Source organism: Phyllostomus hastatus, unplaced genomic scaffold (assembly GCF_019186645.2).
Source record: "Phyllostomus hastatus isolate PE091 unplaced genomic scaffold, TTU_PhHast_1.1 phas_contig_62, whole genome shotgun sequence".
In the NCBI taxonomy this organism is placed as follows: Eukaryota; Metazoa; Chordata; class Mammalia; order Chiroptera; family Phyllostomidae; genus Phyllostomus; species Phyllostomus hastatus.
Window position 1 is genome coordinate 7,432,218 of NW_025333921.1, and position 19,015 is coordinate 7,451,232.

At 32.3% G+C, this 19,015-nt stretch overlaps 1 pseudogene; it reads right to left on the minus strand.

Annotated features, from left to right (window-relative positions):
• Window positions 1-286: 286 nt before the first annotated feature.
• The window catches only part of LOC123825134, a 42,838-nt pseudogene continuing 24,109 nt past the window's right edge, over window positions 287-19,015 (minus strand).

The following is a 19,015-nucleotide window of genomic DNA, read 5'->3' on the forward strand; positions in this document are numbered from 1 at the left end:
TGAAGAACATCTGATTTAAATAAATGAAAGCCATGCTCTGCTCAGGAATACTACTGTGTGTATATATATATGTGTATATGTATATGTATACCATGTAGATTGTTTTACAACAGATATTAGTTTCCCAACCTTCAGATGACACTATGCTAGGTTGTGAGTTTCATATTGTTTAGCTAGTAGTTTCTTGTTGCCTTGGACAGCCTGGTGGCATGTAATGTTGAGAAACCACCTTGTCACCACCTGCTTTTCTCACAGGTGTCTCCACTGTGCAAGAATACTCCTATCCTTAAGATGCAAGGCCTAGCAAAAAGCCTCCCACAAATCTGCTGGATATCACAATGTTCTGTTTGACAAATTCTGTTGCTTCTTCAATTATGTTGTTGATTTCAGGTGCTGCCTTATTCATTCCTTCCTAATTTGTCTTTTTGCTTTGTTTACATCTTATTCAACTTTTTCCAGTCAAATCTGCACATAGCCACTGTGACTAGCAATCTGAAGGAGAAGAAAGCTACCGCCTACTGCAGTTGCTGCAAGTTTTCCAACTTTTTGAAACAAAAATCCTGCACACCAGCCAGTCACTCCAGTCATTACAATCTGGGTGGCTACTGAGTGTTTTTCTACCATAAGTCCAGAACTGTGGCCAAAAACATGATTCCACCAGTGGTTTCTTCTTGCCTACTCAGTTAAGTCCAACACTTCTTAACAGTCATCATTTTCATACTCTTGGGGAGAGGAGTTCTTGGTCACCAGGACACCACTAGCAGCCTGTATAGAAGGTGGTGGCCGACTGCCCTCCTCTCTCCACTACTTTAAGAGACACTCTAGGCCCAGGTAGAAGTCTGCGATCTCTTTTTTCCTCCTCCTCTTTCTCCTCAGATATGATTAAATAATTGTTTATCTTTATCTTTCTAAATTTGAATGGGCTGAATTCTCTATGACATAGTAATAAAAAGCTACACAGAGTTTTAGGTAGAAAAAATTAGAGGTCAAGATTATATAAATAAAAATTAACTGAATGAATATATATATGATAAAATTCATTTTTATGTATATACATTTATTTAATTTGATGATATAGACACAAATAAGTCTCAAGTTTTGAAAGAATCAGTAATATCAGCAAGATGCATGATTTTTGAAATATAGATAATTATAAACATAAAAATATAACTTATAAATTCATATGAAAATATAAATTATAAATGTTTTGATATTTCTAATGAAGCCCAATATAGCTTAAGCATTAAAAAGTAAACTACACTGGAAATTACAAAATATTAAGACTGAAAGATAATAACATTAAGTATCAAAGCAAGAGGGATAAAACTAGAGCAGTAATTAACAATATTGTTAAAATTTTAAAAGTATATTTTATAAATACTATATTGAAACCAAATGCACAGCACTGTCTTAATTCTTAATGTCTTCATATGGTACTTATGATATAAGTACCATAGACTATATAACTAATGAACAACAAGAACTTATTTCTCACAGTTCTAGAGGCTGTAAGTCTGAGATAAATGGGTTCGCATGGTCGAGGTCTTTCTGGTTGCAGACTTCTAATTCCTCCCTGTGCTCACAAGACAGAGAGCAGAGAGGAAGCATGCTCTTTACTGACTCTTGTAAAGACACTAATTCCATTCAGGAGAGCTCCACCCTTACCACCTCATCTAACCCTGATTACATACCCAAAGCCCCTCCTCCTAACACCATTACATTATAGGACAGGGCTCAACAGATAAATTATGATCGGGATATACATATTCAGTCAATATGTTTTACAAATAATTTAGTGAGAGTAAATAAAATAAAAAATAACTCTAAAGTAAGGATAATGATGATAACAGTACAGCTCATGAAAAAGAAAACCAAAAATGAGACAAAGAGATTCAAAGGTACAGAAAACAAAACTCTTAAAAAAATCAATGCAATAAATTGTTATTTTTATGACATAAAGGTAATATTTTAAACAAAACAATTGAAAATAAAAATGTTAAAGGAATAAAGAAGGCATGATTTTCATCACAGTAATATTTACTCTTTGATAATGAAAATAATATTTTTCTAATAGAATATCTCTTTTCAAAATAGTCATAGATGTTAGCCATAATTTATATGCAGGTATAGGTATACTTATTTTCTAAAATATAAAAGTAGATTTATAATAACATTTTAATTTGTGATATTTTTCCCTGACACTAATGCAAAATAAGCAACTGGATTAAAATTATAATTATTTAAATTGAACTTCTTATTGGTAAAAAGGGTTATGAGGATCAGCTTATTATAATATTTCCTTTGTGCATTTTAATGAAAACTAGAATGGCAAAGAGTTTTCCTGATACCTGTAAAAGTCTAAAAGAAGGGAAAGAAAAAATGGAGATAAATCATGAATTAAATTATGTAAACCTCAATATATCCAAACATTTTATGAATTCTATTTTTACATAGCAGTATAAGAAAAACTCATGATGTTGAAAGTTTGCCATTTGTTTGTATTTGTTATTTTGTTAATTCTTTTCTGGAGGACATGAAAAATTTTAATGTACCTGAAACCATTACAGAATCCTTGACACTCAGCTAGAGGCATTTTCATAAATTTAATACATAGTTATTTATTATTAAACATTATGCTATTTACCAGTCAGTCATTTTTAAAGTGTTCATGTTCCATCCAAGTTGAATAAATTTTGCATAATGTTATGCTTAACATTATGTTTGACATTCTAATAATTTCAACATATACTAGTATAAATATTTAGTAATTTCACTAAAAATTATTCAGTTTTAATGTGATAAATCTTTTAAAAACCCAATTTGCTCATTGTCTGGGATCATGTTATAATGCATATTTAACTTTATTTCTTTTATTTTTAAAATTAATTCCTAAAGAGAATTGTTAGCAATACTTTGAAGAACATTAAAAGATTTATATCCCTCCAAATTGTAAAGAAAATCAGATGTTATATTAAATAATGTATGAATGTGTTAGTTTCTCTGATGCCAAGAGAAATTATCAGGACTATTTAATTCTCATTGATTATACCTTTTTTTCTTTCTCTTTTTCTTTTTTCTTTTTTTGTGTGTATGATTTAATCTTTATTGTATTTTTCCTGTAAACATTTAGTCCCCTTACATCTCCCTCCCCTCTGCAATCACCACACTGTTGTCCATGTCCATGAGTCCTTTTTATTTGCTCAATTCCTTCACCCCTTAATGCTGCTTCCAGCTCAGCTGTCACCTACTCTCTATGAGTCTGTCTCTATCTTCCTTGTTAGCTCAGTTTGTTCACTAGTTTCACCTTAAAAGTGAAATCATATGATATTTGTCTTTATCCTACTGGCTTATTTCACTTAGCATAGTGTTCTCCATGTCCATCCACACTATTTAAAGAAATTAATTTTCTTCTTTGTCTTTTTTTTTTACATCTGAGAAGTATTCCATTTTGTAAATGTCCCATATCTACTAATGGAAATTTAGGCTGCTTCCATACCTTGGTGATTGGGCATAGTGCCACAATGAACATAGGGGTGCTTACATTTTTCCAAATTAGTGTTTTGGGTATCCTTTTATTCCCAGAAGTGAGACTGCTGGGTCAAAAGACAGATCTGTCTTTAATTTTTTGAGGTCTCTCCATACTGCTTTCCGTAGTGGCTGTACAAGTCTGCATTCCCATCAAAAGTATAAAAGTGTTGCCCTTTCTCCACATCCTCACCAGCACTTGTTGTTTGTTGATTTATTGATGATAGCTGTTCTGACAGGTGTGAGATGGTGCTCATTGTTGTTTTTATTTGTTTTTCTCTGATGATTAGTGATGTTGAGCATCTTTTCATGTATCCATTGGCCATCTGTAGGCCCCACATAGCAACAGTGATCCTGACAAAGAAGGACAGTGTTGGAGTAATCACATTACCTACTATCAAGTTATACTACATGGCCATAGTAATCAAAACAGCATGGCCTTAGCATAAAAACAGACACATAAATCAATGGAGCAGAATAGAGAGCCCAGAAATAATCCCACAACCCTATAGTCAATTAATATTCAACAGAGGAAGCAAGCACATACAATGGGTTAAAGATAGTTTATTCAATAAATGGTGTTGGAGAAATTGGACAGGTATGTACAGAAAAATGAAACTAGACCACCTTCTCACACCACACACAAAAATAAATTCAAAATGGATCAAAGGCTTTAATGTTAGACTCAAAGCCATAAAAACTGTAGAAGAGAACATAGGCAGCAAAATATAGGATATTGCTCATAGCAATATTTTATCAGATATATCTTTCCTGGCAAGGGAAACAAACACAAATAAATAAACAAATGGAACTACATCAAACTAAAAAGTTTTTGCACAGGAAAAGTAAACATCGACAAAATAAAAAGACAACCAACCCACAGAATGGGAGAACACATTTGCGGATGCATTGATACGGGGTTAATATCCAAAACATATAAAGAACTTACAAAACTCAACACACAAAAAAACAAACAATCCTATGAAAAAGTGGGCAAAGAACCTGCCTAGACCATTTTTTGTTAGCATGGATATCAGCAGTGTTTTAATTATTTTACTTGAGTGTAAACACATGTATTCTTTACCAAATATGTATAAGAGAAGTTTGGACATTAATATGCATTAATACCTCCTTCCCTAGATTGTGTACATATACTGATCACACTTGCATGGTGTTTATTTTTCATGAATTTGTTCAGTGTTGTGTAGAATATAAACTTCCACCTCTCTGACTACTGGACTAAGGTACACTTGTCTCCTGTTTAAATATACTGAATTATGTTTGTAAACCACAGAGAGCCACATAAAAGTGGACCCTCTGTGGTCTTTGCTAATCCTGTTAGTTTAGGTGTGATTTTTCTAAATTTCTGCTGTCCAGTCGCTTGTCAGTTTTACTTGTAATAGCTATTTCTTTAAATATTATAAACTATCTTACTAATTATCAAAGAATTTAGGATTTTGAAAGGAAAGTGTGTATTTCTATAAAGTCACTGTTGAAATATTTTTAAAAAGTTGAAAAAAGTCTTTCAAATTAGCAATGTATGCCATGTGTTTAGTGCAAACTGAACAAAAAATATAAGAATTCTATACACAGATGATTTCATAAGTGTTTTTAATTTCTTTATCATCTCTAAAGAAAAAATAATGAAAAGAACAGAATATTAATTTTAGGTATGTTTTCTGCGAGAATTTTGTCAGAAAATTAATATTATGTAATATATTTTTAAAAGAATTATTTGCTTAGATAAACCTTGGTGAAAATGATTATTTATATATTTTTGCTAATTGATATATTTAAGTTAATTATATATGTTCAAACAGCTTTATTAACTTATTAAATACAATATCATTAAACTGCAAAAATATTTATATAATTGCAAAGAAATCTAGTATGGTAGGATTGTTTTCACTATTCATTTTGTTCATCATATAGGAAACTTTTGTGCTTCTGTTTTATTGATATTATGATAAGCCTGTTTTATTGTAAATGTACAGGCAATATTACCTTTCACTCTCTTCCCATCCACTTTATGCTATAAAAGTGTATGAGTTTTAATTTTAAGGCAGAAAACCTGTTTCAATAAAATTTTGTACCATTCTTCCTAGGCTACATTATTGCTGAATGAGTGTTTAAGCAACATGAATTAAGGGATTCATCTACACAAATTCTTCTCAGCCTATTTTGATAGGTCAACCTAATAGAGTACTCAATACCAGGCCCTCAGTTAAAGAAAAGACACTAGTTCACAGGGATCTGATAGATCAATAAGTAAATAAATATGCAAATGAACAAACACATGACACTAGTAATACCCTTCCCATTCTCCTAGCCAAGAATACAATGGAAGAAACTCCCAAGGTCTGCATTTCCTGCAGGTTTGGATGGAAGTGGATATTAATTTCTTTGTAACAAAATAACTTGACTGCTTAACAGCATTGATTTCCATTGTGTTTGCTTACATGTCTTGCTGGACACAAATGGGAATACTTTGTTGCTTTTATCTATCAGACTTTCTTTACCATATTTTGATAGTGTTTATTTTTTTAATTGTTGGTTTTATTTGTTTTAGATCCCTGAATCCATTAAAGAAAATATGTCTGCAACCCAATTTTATGAAAGACTATTAACTGTCTAAATTAAAATCTAACCTGATGCTTCAAGCCACATTCACACGTGGAAGTAAAGTACAAATTTCACAAATTGACTGCATAGAAATCAGTAAATGAAAGTGAAACCTGTCAATGAGATGGTCAGCCACAATGATTAATGTATTGGCCATATTATGCATATAAGTCTAGTGTGCAAACTAGATATTGCATGTTTGTTATTTTTTATTAAGTGTTTCTATTTTCTCTTATATATTAATAAAGTTCTGATTATTTGAAGTAAACTATCAAATCTGTCAACTTTTATTCCTTTGTAATACTGGGTTTCAAGTGAATCCAATAGCCACTGGGCATGAGCACTGCCCTAGAGACATCTTATTTCTGGTGAGTGAAATTGTGAGCTGACAAACTTGCCATTTTACTTTGCCAATATTGAAACTATTACAAAGATATTATGAGAATTATTCAGGGCCAGAGTGCTAGTTGATTGTTGGCTGAAAATCATGTTGCAGATGCCCGATTCTTAACCCATTTGGCTATGTAACATCTCTTGAGAACTTGGTGTTAAAAGATTCAGGCTGTTTCAATTTACTCTTTTAATTAAAACATAGAACAGGAGAAGAAACAAATAAAAGACATGAGAGCATGGCTCAAAATATCCTCTAGTTCTCTCTTTCAGTATTCTTTGTTACAATTCTGTAGTAGGGCTCCACCCACATGTCTCTAAACAACTACCACATTTTGTTTTGTTTTGTTTTATTATTTTATTATGCAATATGTCAAATTAACAGGCTCAGAATGATATTTTACATTCTATTCCTCAACATAGCACCATTAGAAGGAACACATAATTCCAAACATTGACACCTAGGCAGTGCAATGCACTGTAATACTTCATTATGCTTTCTTAGAGTTAGAAGTTATAGATTAAAAATTCCATCAACAACCCTTACTGAACATAAACTCTACAAACTTATTGAATAAAGGCAGTAGCTTACTAGGGAAATAATTGATTTTGATTGAAGAGAATGGTGTTGACATACTTTGCTAAAGAGAGGACTGAAACCTCACTGTGATAAAAATTATGTATGTATAACACCTACCCCTTCCAGCAAAGAAACCTTTATTCTGGGATTAAAATCACTAACTGGAAAAACAAAATTGGCAAGAATTATTTTGTTTTCCATTATGTATTCATCATTTAACACGTGCAGTCTCTCCATGTAAAATATTAATGAAGAATGAGACAGACATAGCATCTTCCCCTTTTGCGACAGCATGGATGGATGTGGAGATTGTTATGCTAAGTGAAATAGAGCCAGTCAGAGAAAGACAAATACCATATGATTTCAGTCATATGTGGAATCTAATGAACAAACTGAACTAACATGCAAAACAGACAGACTCAGAGGAAGTAGGCTGACAGCTCTGGGGGAATGTGTCCGGTTGTAGAGGGATCAAGCAAAAAAAAAGGACTCATGAACATGGGCGACAGTGTGATGATCATACTTAATGATGTTGAATATCTTTTCATGTGCTAATTGGCCATGTGTATGTCTTCTTTAAAAAGGGGGTCTATTCACATCCTCTGACTATTGTTTAATCAGGTTGTTTTTATGTTGTTGAGTTGTGTGAGCTCTTTATGTATTTTAGACATTAAACCCTTATCAAATATACTATTTGCAAATATCTTCTCCTACTCATCAGGTCACTTTTTGTTTTGTTAATGATTTTCTATACTGTTTAGAAACTTCTCAGTTTTATATATTGCCATGTGTTTATTTTTGCTTTGGTTTCTCTTGATTTTGAAGTTATATTAAAAGAAACACTGAAAACAAGCAAAAACTAAGGCCTATGTCAAGGAGGTTATTCCTATGTTTTCTTCTCAGAATTTTGTGGTTTCAGGTCTTATATTTAAATCTTTAATCTATTTTGAGTTAATTTTGTGTATGGTGAAAGATAGAGGTCTAGTTACATTCTTTTGCATGTGACCGTCCACTTTTTCCAATACTATTTATTGAAGAGACTCTTCTTTTCCAATATGGTCTTTGGTTTTTGGTCATAAATTAACTATGTGTATATTAACCTGCACATACAAATAAACCTGCACATAAATTAACTGTGCAGGTTTATTTCTGAGTTTTCTATTTTGTTCCATTGATTTCTATTTGTTTTTATGCCAATACCATACTGTTTTAACGACCAGACCTTTGTAATATAGTTTAAAACTAAGTGGTGTGATATGGCTGATGTTATTCTTTTTTCTTAAGACTGCTTTGTCAATTTGGGGTCTTTATTGTGCCATCCAAATTTTAAAATTATTTGTTGTAGTTTTGTGAAAAATGACATTATTTTGATGGGGATTACATTGAATCTGTAGATCCTTTTGGGTAGTATGGACATTTCAACAATGTTAATTCTCTCAATCCATGAATATGGAATATCTTTCCATTTATTTGTGTTCTATTTCAACAATGTTATAACTTTCAGTGCATAGGTCTTTCACTTCCTTGGTTAAATTTATTTATAGGTATTTTATTCTTTTTGATGCAATTGTAAATGAGACTAATTTCTTAATATTTTTGATAGTTCATTATTTATTATATAATGATACATTTTCTGTATATTGATTTTGTAGCCTAGAAATTTCCTGAATTTATTTATTACTTATACAGGAAATTTTTTGGAGTCTTCAGGTTTATCTATATATTGTATCACGCCATCTGAAAACAGTGACAATTATACTTCTTCCTTTCCAATGTTGACACCTTTTTTTTTCTTTTGGTTCTGTAAGTATATGCTGTCACTATAGAAACAGCAGTCCTATACCTCTATTTGGTATTATAGCCACTTGTCAAGGAAATTCTGACACACTATAATTTATATACATTATTTTACAAAATTCTTACACTGTGTTCAAATGTTATCTACTTGTTAGAACAATCCTTATATATGTATGAGTAATATAAAATTATAAATATGACAAGTATGTTTGCACATATAGATATTTGTTTATAAATAGATCCATCTATACATACAAAACTGACATAAATTAAATTTCTGTCAGAGTATCAAATAAAATTTGTTAAAATTGATCTATTTGGTAAAGTGTTATCTAGTCCACAGTATTAACTAAAAGTGTCTTTATTCACATCATCCAGTGTTAGTATGATCCATCTATGTAAATCAGAAATTTTATTTTTCAGGAAAAAATTAATTTGATTTCAAAGACACTAAAAAGTACCCCACTATAAGGCAACAGTTCTACTGCCTGGTTGGATAACAATCAAATTTTATGGACCAGGATGACAATACAAATATTTTAAAATAAATTGAATAGTTTTTTTCTTTGTAAATGGATGCAATGCTTACAAGTGTTCAAAGAAGAAAAATGAATTTACTACTATATTAAAAATTCAAGAAAACTTTTCACACTTAACTTACTTAGATAAAAAGTTCATCCTAAGACAAAATTTCAGCTTTCTTTTTACTCCAAATCTAATAGTTGTTGAATATATTCTAAATAGAACTTATAAACACATTATCTTATTGACCACTAAAAAATGCCTATTTTAAATCATTTTTTTCCAAAACGAAGTTTTTATGTGGACATATATTTATTTACATTTTTGTTAGTTGTTATGTTTACCATACAGCCAAAATAATTTTCTACTCTGTGTGAATGTATGTGTGTTGTGGGGTGGGAATATTGTGCAGGTTCAGTTATAAAAACTGTGGTCCAATATCTACTGAAAGAAGGAATAAGGGAAAAGTTTTGAGAATTTTGAATCAAGATAGTGTTCAAATGAAATACTTAAATCCACAGAATAAGCAAAAATGCTCTACCTAATTTTATTAGCTATTATATTTAGAAAATCCGCTTTCTATAAAAAAACATAAACATGAAAATTGAGAATTTTAAAATAGTAGAAATCTCAAAGTGCTAAACTTGAGAAACCATTTAATTATTTAATCTTGGATTTTAGAAGTGATACTAGAAAATTCAAGTAACTTGATAAACTTCATACAGGTAGTTAGTGAAAGAGAATTAGAATCTAGTTGTTCTAATATCTTGATGGCTTAATATACTTCAAGAAACCTCTGCCCCACACCACCCTCCATCCATCCCCTGCTAGTGCCCTTGGCATCCTCCCTTCCATACAGACATAATGATCTGAAAATATCAGACAGTGCTGAGGTTGCTTGACCACATTCTTTGTTCTTCTCCCTGTGTGAAACTTAGTAATCTTTAGGATACTCTGCATGGTTAGAGTTATGTCTCTTCCTTGGGTCTTCTATAACCAGCCTTCTCAACAGTTTTTCTCTATGCAGGTGGTAAAGCTGATCCAAAATGCATAGCTCAAACTTGTCAGGGCATAAAAGCATCGAATTTTGTGTTAGATTGTGCCTTGATGAAGTCTGAGTTTTCTAATAGAGAGTAAACATATAAAATAAATCAATCAGCCAAATATGAAAGTAAATTTTCAACATAGCCATTATTAACTATTTCTTAGTAGATATCACTATACCTTCCTAGGTGCTTACATTTTTCCTCCCTCAAAATTATTTCTCAACTATTTCACGTGATCACCCATACATACCCAGCACTTAGAAAAATAAACTCATTGCCCTGAATGGATGTTCTGTTTTTCCAATGTATCAGGCTATTTCCTAATTAAATATAATTATTCATTTTAATCAGTTCCAATTTCTGTGATGAAGTGGAGAATTACCTTCATTTAAAGGCACTGCATCATTAATAAATCAACAAACAATAAGTGTTGGTGAGGTTGTGGAGAAAAGGGAACCCTAGTACACTGTTCGTGGGAATGCAGGCTGGTGCAGCCACTGTGGAAAACAGTATGGAATTTCCTCAGAAAACTAAAAATGGAACTGCCTTTTGATCCAGTGATCCCTGCTGGAACTATACCCTAAGAATCCTCAATCACCAATCAAAAGAACCTATGTACCCCAATGTTCATAACAGTGTTATTTACAATAGCCAAGTGCTGGAAACAGTCTAAGTGCCCATCAGTAAATGAGTGCATCAAAAAACTATGGTACATTTACACAATGGAATACTATGTAGCAGGAAGAAAGAAGGAGCTCCTACCCAATGTGACAACATGGATGGAACTGGAGAGCATTATGCTCAGTTAAATAAGCCAGGTGGTGAAAGACAAATACCATATGATCTCACTTATAAGTGGAACCTAATCAACAAAACAAACAAATGAGCAAAATAGAACCAGAGATATACAAATAAAGAACAAACTGACAGTGACCAGAGGGGAAGGGGGAAAGGAATAACAGGGTAAAGAAAGGGAAGGAGCACAGAAGGAACACAAATAGAGAATCCATGGGCACAGACAATGTGGAGAATTGACTGTGGGAGTGGGCATGGGGTAGTGGTGAGCAATGGGGAAAAAGGCAGGACAACTGTAAGTGAACAACAATAAATGAAAATAAAAAGATAAAGGTGCTGTGGATAATATATGCTGAATTATTTTAACAAATAATCTTGGATAAAACTTTATTTTTCTTTTAGTAATGAACAAGTTTAAATCTTGCCTGTTTTAAAAGAGTTCCAGATATTCTTCATGAGCAACCTTCAGAGACCCGGCCTCAGGTCATACTACTGTAAGTGTTAATAGCGGCTCTTGATTTTTTTTAATTTAAATTTTATTTATTTAGGTTTAGAGAGAGGGAGAGGGAGGGAAGAAGAGAAGAGAAACATTGATGCAATGAGAGAAACATCAATCAGGTGTCTGTCCTATGCACCCTGACCAGGGAAACTGCCCAGAGCAGGGGATTTCCAGTCATGCGCCCTGACAGGAAATTTAGTGACCCTTCACTATGTGAGTTGATGCCCCACCAACTGAATTGTGAGTCACGGCTCTTGTTGATTTTTGATGGTTCTTTTTCACAGCTGTACTGGTGCTTGTGAAGAAATTAATAAATGTTTTTTAATGGAATATATGTTTTTTTAAATAGAAAACTCAAGTGATGTCATTTTAAAATTTATCAATATTTTGAAAATATGCATTTAAATTTTTAATTGTTTATATTTATGTATTTCCATTTATATAAATTTAAAATATTTTAAAGGTGTTAGAGTTGACAATTTTATTATTTTCTTTTTTGGAATATCTCAGGTATCTTTCTCTTAGAAACTTCTGTAATTCAGAAAAGTTATGTATATTAGATTTTTAACTATTTATGCAATCATAAAATTACATTTTTTATTTTCCAATATTCATCTTCTTCTTTAGTTTCATTAAAATTGCATTAAATTTAACTCAAGAAAAAAATACGCCTTGTAGACACCATATTTTAGGCCATTGTAAAGTTAAACATTAGTTTAGCCCAATATTTTTTATATTTATCCAAATTATTACAACCTATTTTATTCAATTATGTCTACTGTCACAGAGCAAGTCAAACAGTGTATTTTTAAAATCTGATAGTTTGGTAATAAATAAAATTAACATTTTATTTCCATGATTAAATATGATGAAAACCTTTCATAAAAATATACTGGTCATAGGATTTAAAGGCATGTATAGAAATATATTTTTTATGATTTTATTTAAATAGAATCTTTATAATAATAGAATATATCATAATTGAGTATAGCACTTGTTATCCTCTCCACGGTAAAGTTACACACGTAGTGAACTCTTCAGAATCTGTAATCAGTGATGGGGGGAGTTGAAAGGTGAAGATGCTTCCTGGGGTAGCACATGTGAGAATTTGAGCTCTCTGCACCATAGATGTTTATTGAAACATAGAGTACATTACTCACTATGCCTGGGCCTAGTGCATTACCTGTAAAATGGGAATGTGATGTGCACAGTGACAGATTGCTTTGAAAAATAATGTGCTTTACATAGTACAGGTGCTCCACAAATGTTAACTCTCCTGTTCAAAATAATCACTATGTATTATTTTAAGAAGGAATACCCTCTGAATACCCAGGGATAATATCATAATTTTAAGTTTTGCAACATGAACTTAGCTATTCAGTTTCACAAATGGTCTGACTGTTAGGACCTTACCTCCTCTTCAGATGAAATATGTTTTAAATAAATTTTGATTCCCTCCATCCCAATTTTAGACATCTGCCTTTTTTTCCTTTCAATTTAGCATTGCTATTTCAGTAACAGATAAACTTTGAGGTGGTCTTTTCTTTTAAAAATAGCCAAAATGTAAAGAATAAAAAATCTGCCAAATAGCCATTTATTTGAATATCTAACATAATTTTGACTGATTTGTCTTTTATTTAAGATTATCCTGAAATATGGAGTTGCTAAATTAATTGAGCCATAAAGTACAGACCATCCATTCAGCTATGAACATAATTAATCCCATTCATTTATTGAAATTCCCCACATGTTATCAGTAAACCTATAAATAAATATGAATATTAAATTAAAAGCTAACATGCTGCTAGAAAAGTGATAGGACTAAGTAGGAAGTTTCAAGACAAAGCACTGATTTATTCCACTGACAATACCTATGCTTAGAAAGTTTCTGTGTTGTGAATTAACAAAGCATCAATAATGGAAACAAAAATACTTGTATAAGATTGTCAAACCAGGACTAATATCTGAATGTGAAACTAATAATAATCCAGACTCTACAATTAACATTCTACAAGCATAACTGTGGTATTTTGACATTTGGGAAATGGCTGCATCTGAGCTGAGGGCCTTTGTATATTCTCAGCATAGAAAGATAAATCCACAGTTGGACTATAATTTGGATGACTAAGTAGCAATTGTAGAAAGAAAACAATGTGGTCTTCATAGAGATATTAAACTTAAATTGTTTATTTATTTTGGTTATATATTTCAGGTTGTCTCCAGGAATATCTGAAAAGATTGTTCCATGGTCAATTAACACAGGTATTTTCACTCACCTTGTAACCAGAAAAGACACCAGCATTTGGGTTGCCTGTCACTACCAGATCCAATAAGCAATGACAGTGACTGAATCATTTATGGGCGTTTTATTCAGATGGCTAGAGATCTGAGAAGATGGCCGGTTCATACCCTAACAAACCATCTTCCCTTCTTTTTCCAGGGCAGATCTTTTATAAGGGGGTGGGGGAGGACAAACAAGGTGCGGCGAGGGCTTTAAAGTTCAGGGAAGATTAGGTGAGCAAAGCTGCAACATTCTGGTTCTCCTCAGTTAGCTGTTCCCAAGAGGTGGGGGTGGTATCACAAAAGGCCTGGATGCCTCCAACTTGTCCCAAGGTGGTAATCTCTAGCCAGTGCCCCAGGAGGTTGGCTGCTTTTCCCAGGAGCCAGAATGGGTCTTATCTGTAGTTTCTGAAACAAAAGCTTAATATACACATTACTTGCTAGACTTACAACTTTTTACCTTAAGCTAAAATTTTCCGTCTTGAGTCCCCTATCAACCTGACCTTTGTATCACCACAGTGGAAGTTCAGAGTATCAGGCTTTAGGATTCAGTCAGAAAGAAGCTACTGCTCCTTTGTCCAGGTGCCCCTGCATGTTTACTGATGTGTAATTCTGAACAGTGTGAGAGTAAATCAACCTTGGATCTCTAGACCAACAAATTGGTGACAAACAGCATAAATCTGCTAAGTTTAATACAACAAAAATAATTCTGTTATCATTTACCTGGTATCTTCCTTTAAATTAAAAAGCAAGAAACCCTCAATACTCAGGAGTGAGCAAAAGTAGGTTTACAATTGTTCATATGGAAAAAGACATACAGGTTATGATTATTGCAATACCTTTATTAACTCAAAAATGTGACTCACAACTGTAAACCTACTTTGCCAACCCCTGTAAATAAGTTTATCCACTGACAAACTTATCCAATATGATATCCAATGATATTGCAAGCATTAAGTGAAGACTTTGCCAGAAATACTTAAATAATCATAATTTATACATCATCTTCCCATTCCCTTCAATCAAACTGAAATTATATTCATTTTCTAAAATCCCTTGTTCTTTAGATCTATTCTCTACAGTAGACAATTGAATAAAGTATACTATATATTTTTTACTGAAATTCACATTATATCAACTCATTTGTATATTTCTGCCTTTGAAAGCACAAATTAGACTGCACTGGAAACAAGAGGACTAGATGAAGGTAACCTGTAAACAGATTTAGGCAATAGGATTATATTGTTTTTCTCCACTATTCAGATATTAAGATGCCACACACTTTTATGAATTCTCAAGAAACAAGTTGCAAATTGAAAAGTATACTGTGGTGATATGTTTCCCATTACTACCAAATCAAATGAAAGGCTATTTTGTTGTGCTAAGTTAAATAGTAGAACTTGATTTTCAACATTCTATTTCAAATTTGAGTCCCCCTTTCACACTTTCAAGCTGTAATTTTAATTATAATGGAAATGCCAAATTCTTATCTAAGTATTGTTTTCTGCTTAAAACTGCTTCATGTTTTGAAAATATTATTTCCTTTAACAAAATGTGATATAATTATAGAGTTTGGATTATAGATATATCTGCTCAACTTCTGTTCAGGACAGGGTCATATTTAAGAGCAAGTGTTCTGCTTGACTATGAATCCCAACTCTACATTTATTGCTGTTGTGATGTGCAAAAAATAAACATCCGCAGAGAGTCTCATTGAGTAATATACATATAAGGTGCTGTAAATATACTCCTAGGTAGCCCTTATTTTAAAACAGGAAACTAGTTCAATTAAGAAAAATTTGTAGATTTATAATAATAATTTTTAAATAACTAAAAAACACTTGTACTTCTACATTTAAAATTTTTCACTTGAATAGTTAATTATTCCAACAATATTTGTTTAAAATACTATCATTTCTCTTTTGAATTTCTACATTAGTGTTCTATTGGTAATTAACAAATAATTCAAAACATAGTGATTGAAAATAATGATAATTTATTTTCTCATTTTTGTGGGTCATGAAATTAACACAGCTTGGTTTGTAGTTCTAGCTGGGAATTCCTCAAGGAGTTGTGCTAGTTGACAGTGGCTGAGAGCATAAGATTATCTCAAAGTCTTTTCCACTTCTCAAGTGTCTTCTTCAGACACTTCTCAAGTGTCTGGTGTCTGAACTGGGAACACTTAAACTCGGGGGAGCCGGAGCAGATTACACTTCTTGGCTATCTTTATCTCTAGTTGTTTTGTCCATGTGGTCTCTCCAACATGGCAGCTTCAGAGTAGTCACACATCCTCTACAGATACTCAGGGATCCAAAGTCATGAATCCTAATGGAGAGACATCTAAAAGATACCAGTTTGCGAATTTTGAATGCATCTCTTCCCCTGCAAATAGAAGAGGCAGAGTCTCATTCCTTGAATACTGTGACAGGACATAGCTGAAGAGCAGCCATTCTCAGACAGCAGCCATTCCCAGATAAGCAGTTACCTCAAGGTCATACGCTAACCCCTGCTTTCTGCTTCTGTATGCCCACTTTCAGCAGCTGCACTCCTTCCCCCTCCTCCTTCTGCCTTTGTAACAAGAATATAAGCCAGCCCCGGCCAGAACTCGGAGCTCAGAATTTGGAATCTATCCCCTCTGGGTCTGCATGGGTGAATAAAACTCATCTTCGCAAACCCCGAAACTGTTTGAGTTGTCTTTCCTGTAACAATACCACAGCCTAAATACAGTTCTCCACATGGGGGCCTTGATCTCCTGGCAGTTATGCTCTTCACACACACCACACCAAAGAGACCAAGATGGGGCAAGCACAGGGTAAGTGCTAAAGTTTCATCTGTTTAAAATGGTATGTGAGGGGAAAGAGAAGGCAAACAAGAGTCACTGTGGTGGTGGGAAGCACCATTTTTGAAAATAATAATCTTACTACACATGCCCTGGCTGAGCGTAGAAGACGCAAATGATCAATGTTTCTCTCTCTCACATTGATGTTTCTCTCCCTCTCTCTCTCCTTCCTTCTCCTCTCTCTAAAATCAACAAGTTTGTTCTTAGGTGAGGGTAAAAAAATAAAAGTAAAAGAACCTTACAACAAAATTTGCATTTCTTTTCAAAGGCACAAACCAGAAATCAGAATCATGTGCTTATAGATAAGAAATTAAACATTATTTGGTCTACTCCTCTTGAAAATTAAGTGCTTGGACTTAAAATGATCTAAGGTCCTGAAAATAATCAAAATAATCTAAGGTCCTGAAAAATAAAACACAGGTTTCAGTTATAATGAAGTATAATTTAAATTTGTAACCCGGTTATTTCCTTTTTAATAAGGTCAAAAGTGGTTATTTTGTAAATTACACGAAGATGCACTGCACTGAGTTAATGCTTATGTTCCATTCATGAAAAAGCTGAAGTGAAAATTAAATAAAAATTTTAAAAAATCTATACATGATTTTAAGGAGCAAACCAAACCATGCTGTTGAGTGATACTTTTGTGGAATTTTATGCAATGGAATAATTTAAATCTTATTCTTTTTAGTTGGTTATTGAATTTGAGATGAAGAGAATTAAAAGTAAGACAATATATTAGAGTATATGAGGTGAACAAACAAATGTATGTCAGATGGAAAGCATCACTCAATTTAGAGAAAATTATATTAAGCTATCACAATTCTTTGTTAATTTAAAAATAAAAATACATTGTAGTACTGAAATATTATGTCTGTAGATGATAGAAAAGAAAGTTACTTAATTATTAAAGCAGAAATTAAAAAGTCAAAGAAATGTATACTGTAAAATGAATATGAAAGATATAAAAATTACATATAAATAAAATATTATTTACGTAAAAATCTTAGCTCTTAGATAACACCAAAAATATACTGAAAGGCAGCCATATATAAAAGGAATTTCAAAAATGTATTGTGCCCAAAGCATTTAATGAGATAAACAGTACAGAAAGGAGAAAATTATTTTCAGTCTTCCAAATATACATGACACATGAGAAAATTTCCTTTGATGTGAAAATTCAGTAAAAATATGAAAGTTGTACTTAAACATTGTCCAGGTAGAGAGAAAATTATACCTCTGGCAACTTATTTTCTCTGGTTATAAAGAGTTGAAATCAATAAATTTCCTAGGGGGTTAATAAAAATAAATAAAAACAAGGCAAACAAAAAGCAGAATATGTCAAATATCGTTCTGAAAATTCAGAGAGTTAGATTTTAAAAGATGATTTATAGGAGAAACTGTTAGAATATTTGGAATCTGCATTATAATTAAAGAAGATATAATTTGTAGGGGGAAAGTGTAGCTGGTTTATAGGAAGATGGACAGAATAAGAAAAATGCCAAAAAAAAAAGCAAAAGATTTAACTTCAGTGTTTGCCGCCTTATATGGGGAAATAAAACACTGAAACAGTTCTATTGAACATTAAAACTTGAATAAGTTGGAAGATAAAGACCTTAAAAGAATAAAAAAGATGTAAGTGATTCAACACAGAGAATATTTGAATACATGTGAAAAGTATTGTTGGTTCTTTTGAAGAAAGTAAAAGCTGAACAATTGGAACAGGGTCCATGCTTAAGAATGTGATTGAAATAAGACTCTGATTTGAACAAAAACATTATACATACAGAGTGTGGAACAAATACTGCCCTTTTTTATTACAAAATCTTTTAGTTTTTATTCTTTATTAAATACTTTTGAATTTTATTGTTGTTCAAGCACAAAGTCTTTTATTACAAAAGCATAACCATATAATTCTGTAACATAACAATATTGCACTCAAGTACACCATATGACATTTGAGCTGAAATGTTCAAATCAAAACTATAAAGTATTACACTTATATTATTAGGTGTACCAACCATACTCAACCAAGTGTTACTTCTGTAGGACCCTGTATGTTAGCTAAAATAATTAAAGCATAGTTACACTTATATGAGCTAGGCAATTTTCTTACATTTACA